Source organism: Myxine glutinosa, chromosome 1 (assembly GCF_964187855.1).
Source record: "Myxine glutinosa chromosome 1, kmMyxGlut1.1, whole genome shotgun sequence".
Lineage (NCBI taxonomy): Eukaryota > Metazoa > Chordata > Myxini > Myxiniformes > Myxinidae > Myxine > Myxine glutinosa.
In genome coordinates, this window is record NC_136261.1 from 237,358,410 (window position 1) to 237,365,415 (window position 7,006).

Below are 7,006 nucleotides of genomic sequence, written 5' to 3' on the forward strand. Positions count from 1 at the left end.
CGTCTCAATACGACTCATATGGACAACCCAGTAATTTAAAGATAATCCAAGATATTGAGAAACAATGCAAATTGGTCACAATACAGACATGGTGTATAGGAAACAGGTAATATTTGGGAGAATATAGGATGCAGTATATAAGACCCGGGCTGGCAGGGTGGCTTATGGGATACGCACTCTCTTGTAAGCTGTTTAGTCCGGGTTCTGCTATAAACAGTCATTTGGGTGTTTCACAGGAAGGATGAGTCATCAAAGTGTGAGCTGTCCTTCAGATGGATGTTAACCTCGGCATCCCATCTGCCAGCATTTGTTGGTGGACATTAAAGATCCCTCGGTGTCCTTCGTGAAGAGGAGGCACCCTGGCCAAATTCAAAATTCCTGCCCTAACTACTCTTGAATAGGCAATGGCAAACTACCCAGTATAACCATTGCCAAGAAGCATCTTTAGCAGCATTGTTGCTCTGTCACAGAGTGGGGTCGCTAAATCACAATTACAATTTTCGAATCTCAAGGATGGTGCAGTGACTTTGAGGGTAGAGAACATGTGACCATGACTTATTCTATTTTTGGTTTTAACCTGTCATGGTTGGGTGGCCTTTTGGTGTGTCAATCTCTAATGGCTGTGCCACAAAGACCCCTCTCTCATCGCAATAACCCTTGGAACTAGAACTGCACTCGGTAGGGGGCAAACATGCAAACATTCTTTTGGAAAATAAAAGCATACATTTTCTGTCAAAGAAATTGAATGTTGAATCATTTTGCTCAATACATAAATGAAAACGTAGATTTTTTTTTGCGTGCTATTTGGTTAATCAGGTTCTCTTTATTAGCCCCGGGTGGACTTCGTCCAAAACGGGGGCTTATGGATTGGATCTCGTCTGTCCGTCCGTGCACGCGTGCGTCTGCCACCATATTTCGGAGATGTATGGACCGATTTTGTTCATACTTGGCACAAAGGAAATACATGAGGGTATCCTTAAGCACACATTGTTTCGCGATACGATAAAAAATGGCCGACTGGTGAGCATTTTAGTGGTAGAAAAAAAACTGATGTTGAAACACGTCCTCAAACGAATGGTTGCTGAAAAAACGGATGTTTTTTTTTTTGGTTTTTTTTTTCGTATACAGAATCGAGGCTCGTGAAAGAGCTAATATTTATTTCACAAACAAATCAAACACACAAACAAAATATATAAAAAGAGGGAGCGGTAGAAAAGATGGGGAGAGAAGGGGAAGCACACAAACACAACATTTGAGAGCAGGGACATCGGGAGATGTGTGGGATGGAGAGGGCTTGGGGGGAGGAGGCGTGGGAAGGGGGGGGGGGGGGGAGAAGTATAAAACACAAGGGCACCAAGGACTTCCAGGACAGAATTTGGTATTTCAAAAAAGTGGATTTGGGGTGAAATTAGCGGGGATAGAAAAGATCAAGGTTTTGGATGGGGGAAGATAAGAGATGGTGGTGAACAGCTGTTTTAAAGACCTGGAGGGTGGAGTGGGATTGAAGACAATGAGGGAGTTTGTTCAAGAGGCGGGAGAAAAGAGGAATGAAGGAGTGAAGGTGAGCAGAGAGTCTTGATTTTGGCAGTTTAACCATAAGAGGGTTGCAGGCAGATCTTGTGCGACCTGTAGGAATATTTGGGGGACAGAGCCCAGAGAGAGCTGGGGGGGCAAGGCCGGAGAGGAGTCGGTAGAAGACGGAAAGACCACCAACCTGCCTGCGGTGAGTGAGTGAAAGGCCTTCGGAGTTAGCTTCATCGTGGGAGATTCAAATGATTCTGAAAGCTTTGGTTTCAACAGCGTGAAGACGAGCTAGGTGTGAGGCAGGAGCACCAGCCCAGAGGGGAGAACAGTATTCCATTGAGCTGTGGATGAAACACATCATGAATGAAGCTTTGGTTCATGCATGAAGCTTGAATGAAGCTTTGAAGCTTGAAGCTTGAATGAAGCTTTGGTTCATGCATGAAGCTTTGGTCTCAACAGCATGAAGACGAGCTCGGTGTGAGGCAGGAGCACCAGCCCAGAGGGGAGAGCAGTATTCCCTTGAGCTGCGGATGAAAGCCTTGTTTGTGGTGAGGAGCTCAGGTGTGCCAAGAAGGACTTCGCACGACAGAGGATGCCCAGTCGGCGACTGGCTTTGGAGGCCAGATTTCAAATGTGGTTTTCCAAGGAAGGATCATGGCAGATAGTGAGACCCAAAAGTTTGAGTGACAGAACTTCTTGGATAGGATTATTCAGAAAGTGGATGGGAGGGTTGTCCAGTCGGTCTTTTCGGAGAGACATCGTAAGAGTGTGAGATTTGTCAGGATTGAAAGACATGTTCCTCCTTCTCTAGACGTTCATGTTCCTTCTTCTTCTTCTCTAGAACCTTCTCTAGACGGTATTCATAGAGACATGCATACACCGATGTTGTTCAAAATTGCCGCATAGATTATAATGAATGATGGCTGGCATAAGCACTTTATTTTCTTTCAAAATCATATCCAAGATGGCCGACCGGCGGCCATTTTGTTAATTAAACGTGTCCCTAACCATTTATTGAACATGCACGGTCTGATTTTGATCAAACATGGCACAAGCGCAGTACGTGATGGCATACACGTGCACGTCACTTTATTTTGCGATCTGATCAAAGATGGCCGACTGGTAGGCTGGCGGCCATTTTAGTTGTAAAAAATCCGAGATTAACCACATCCTAAACGATTTATTGGACATGCATTTACCGATCTTCAAACTTGGCACACAGAAAACGAAAGATAGATTATATATGAACGTCATTTTATTTCGAGATCAGATGCAATATGGCCGACTGGCATCCATTTTGTTACTTAAATGTGTCCCCAACCATTTCTCGACATGCATGGACTGAATTTGTTCAAACTTGGCACAAAGACAATACATGAGAGTATTATACATATGCAGAAGATTTTGTTTTGTAATCTGACTAAAGATGGCCGACTGAAGGCCTTTAACTCCGTACAGCAAAATTACTAAAACCACGGCGGGGAGCGCGGTCCTTTCATGTCCTTTTCTTCTTATCTATTATTAGGACTTAGATAAAGATCGGATCACATTTTAGGTCAAATTTATGGAGAAATACACTAATTTCTAAAGGGTTCACAAACTTTTTCTCACCACTGTATGTGCCTGATCGATGGTGTAAAGGCGGCAACCGAGCTGTCTCTGCCAGAGCTTTGCGAAGCAGTGCAGGATCGGGATGTTTGGAGAAATCTGATGATGAATTGCACCAGAAGTCAGACACAACTCGATGGAACGTGATACAGTAACTAGATAACTAGTATCTTGTGTGCAGTTCCTCTCAGAGGTTCAGAAAGGTGACTTCCAACTTTTGAGGCTGCTGGCCATAATAAACAAAAAAATTGAGATATATTGAGACATTGTGTGATGGTCCAATAAAAAAATTAAAAAATGACTTTTATTGATACTTATTAACATTTTAAACCCAAATATGACAAAATCGATATCAATTAACAAATACATGTATGTCTTTCACCAAATCACATCTCCTCCCTGCTTAAATTTGTATCACTCGGCTGAGAGTGTGTCACATTTTGGTCTGATAGGGAAGCACATGAAAACCACAAGTCGTGAAACTTAACAAATGTGAGGCCCCCTTTGAGCCTGAGGCCCAGGCAAAATGGCCATCCTAGCCCGAACTCTGATTGCCCCTGCCTGTATGTTTACCTTTGGTTCATTAAATGCAAAACTAGTGGAAGTATCATTTGCTGTATTGTTTATCGTTCTTTAATGTACACAATGCAGCTATTTATTTTTCCCCCCAAAAAACTAGAACATTAAACAATGACATTAGGAACGAAGGAGACATCATCTATATTGCATGATTTACAGCACATATGGCAGTTGTGTCGGATAAGCCCATTGTGTGTACAGTAGCCTTAGTTGTGCATCACCGGCAGTAAACCTGAATTTGGAGGTTAAAGTTGTTATTAATGGGGAATACCCAAAATGGTTTTGGCAAAGCCCTAAAAGAGTTACTGAAACATTTGAACTTCAGCCACAATTGGAATGAAGGCAGGAAACAGTCCTCCACCTCATCTCAAAGAAGCCAAGAACTTTGCGTTCCAACAAGATTTGCCCCTGGAATGCAGAGGGAAGTAAACAAGGACATTAGATCATCAGTTTGCTAAGACAGGATTAGAAGCCACCATGAAATGTTGCTTTGCACTGCTGCTGCGTAACCGGCTGTGAATCTGTGATCCACGTGATCAGGAAACAAGTGAATTTATCATTGTCCAACACACCTTTGGCGCCCCGTGACCCCTTTTCCCTGAACAACCGAGATGGCAAATCTCTTCCATCAATGGTGACACAACTTGCATGCCGTTCCTACTTGAGGCGGTTTGATATGATTTGCTTGGATTCACTTGCATGATGAACGAAGAAATGGTTGTAGTTGGGACGGCTAGTGATTCGTTAAAAGAGGATCAGCAGTTGATGAACTGGTTTTTGGTATCGTACAACGCCAGACGTTTCACCACTAGTCAGGGCCCTTAAGGATATTTTGGGGCCGTTTGGTTCAAATTCTTCCAAAAGCACAAAATTTGGCCCAGATGTTGCCCATGCCATACTCTTTCGATTTTTGACGGGCGCCAAAACGGGCGCCCCCCCCCCCCCCGGGGGGCCCATATTGGCGAAATACTAAATGGCCGCCACCCGGATTAGAGGAAAATCAGTTAAATAACCAATAGGGTTGGAATCATGTATGATACTGTAGGAGCTGTGCTCCCACGTCAATCGGAAGAATGGACGCGACAAAAAGCTGGAATTCGTCCGAGTTTCTTTATTGTCACAAAACAACTCGGGTACTCTGAAAAGCCCGTTTATCGGGCAGCAATATATATACACACATTATCCCGGAGCGTTTGCCCGGGAAAGGCGAGAGGGGGCGTGGCCGGGCGTCCCGGACGCGGCCTGGCAAGTCGAGAGTGGGCGTGGCCGGGCGTGCCCGGGCATGCCCGGGCATCCCGGCCGAGGCCTGGCAAGTTGAGCGCGGGCCTGCCTGGGCGTCCTGGACGAACCCGGCATGGTGATCACTCCACGTCCTTCGTAGGTGCAAGGCGATTGTGTAAACCCAGCGGTAGCCGCTACACACGTGCCCCCAGAATCGACTTGCACCGGCAGGGTCAATTTGAGGGGGGTCCTGATGACCCGGGCGAAGCGACCCCTGGCGGGTCGTGGGGGGGGGGGGGGAGGGGGGTCCGGTGTGGTGGTGGGCGGTCGAGTGGGGGGCACCGTGGACGGGGGGCAGCCTCGCCGCGGCGGAATGGCCAACCGTGGCGGTTGGTCGATTTTCCACGTGCGCCGGCTTGAGGCGGTCCACCGCAATCCGGTCCGACCTGCCGCCGATGTCGATGACGAACGACTTGTCGTCCCGTCGCAGGACCCGGAAGGGCCCGTCGTACGGCGGCCTGAGTGGCCCCAGATGTGCGTCATGACGCACAAAAACGTACTCCGCTGTGCGAAGCGCTGGGGGAACGTAGGACTGGGGGTCACCGTGGTGGGATGTTGGCACGGGGGCAAACCGTCGGGCGGCCTCCTGGAGGTCCGAGCGCTGGTGAGCTGCGGACCAGGGACTGGTAGCGTCGGGCACGAATTCGCCCGGGACGCATAGCGCCTGGCCGTAGACAAGCTCGGCGGTGGATGCCCGGAGGTCCTCCTTGGGGGCCGTGCGGAGGCCCAAAAGGACCCACGGCATCCGGTCGGCCCAACCACCATCCTGAAGGCCGGCCATGAGCGCGGCCTTCATGGAGCGGTGGAATCGCTTGCACAACCCGTTGGCTTGGGGGTGGTAGGCCGTAGTACGATGGAGCTTGACCTCTAGGTTGCGGGCGACCGCGCCCCACAGCTCGGAGGTGAACTGCGGTCCGCGGTCCGACGAGATGTCCGCCGGTGCGCCGAAGCGGGCGACCCAGGTGGCGATGAAAGCCTGCGCCACGTTGGCGGTGGTGGTGGAGACGAGGGGAACGGCCTCCGGCCACCTGGTGGTCCTGTCCACCATGGTGAGCAGGTGTGTGAACCCCCGTGATGGGGGGAGGGGGCCCACCAGATCCACGTTGACGTGGTCGAAACGTCGTTCGGGCACGGTGAAAGGTGCCAGCGGGGCCTGGGTGTGTCGGTGGACCTTGGCCTGTTGGCAGGCTGTGCAGGTGCTGGTCCAATCGCGGACGTCCCGTTGAAGGCCGTGCCAGACGAATCATGCCGACACCAGCTTCTGGGAAGCTTTCCCGCCCGGGTGGGAAAGGCCGTGGAGGGAGGCGAAGATGCGGCGTTGCCAGGTAACGGGCACGATGGGGCGAGGCTGGCCTTGGGAGACGTCGCAGAGCAGGACAGTGTCCGTGAAGGGGATGTCGGCCAGGCGGAGGCCCGTGTCCGCCGCCCGGAGGGCTTTCACCATGGTGTCGGTGGTTTGATCCGCCGCCATAAGCGCGAAGTCCAGGTGGACCGCGTTCACGCTGGCCCGAGAAAGACAGTCGGCCACGGCGTTGTTTTTGCCGGCGACGTGCCGGATGTCCGTGGTAAACTCCGACACGGCGGAGAGGTGGCGCTGTTGGCGGGACGACCACGGCTCCGTGACCTTGGCCATTGCGTAAACCAACGGCTTGTGGTCGACGAACGCCGTGAAGGGTCGGCCCTCCAGGAGGTGGCGGAAATGGCGAACGGCCAGGTGAAGACCGAGGAGCTCACGGTCAAACGTGCTGTATTTGAGCTCGTTCGGCCGGAGATGCCGGCTGAAAAAAGCGAGTGGCTGCCAAACCCCATGCACCCATTGCTCATGTACGGCGCCCACCGCGTAGTCGGAAGCATCCATGGTGAGGGCGATGGGAGCGTTGAGCACTGGGTGAGCGAGCAGTGTTGCATCGGCGAGGGCCCGCTTTGAGCTTTGGAAGGCCGCGTCCATTGCTGCGGACCAGACGATGTCGTGCTTGACCGGCTTGCCCCGGAGGGCTTCGTAGAGGGGCCGCAT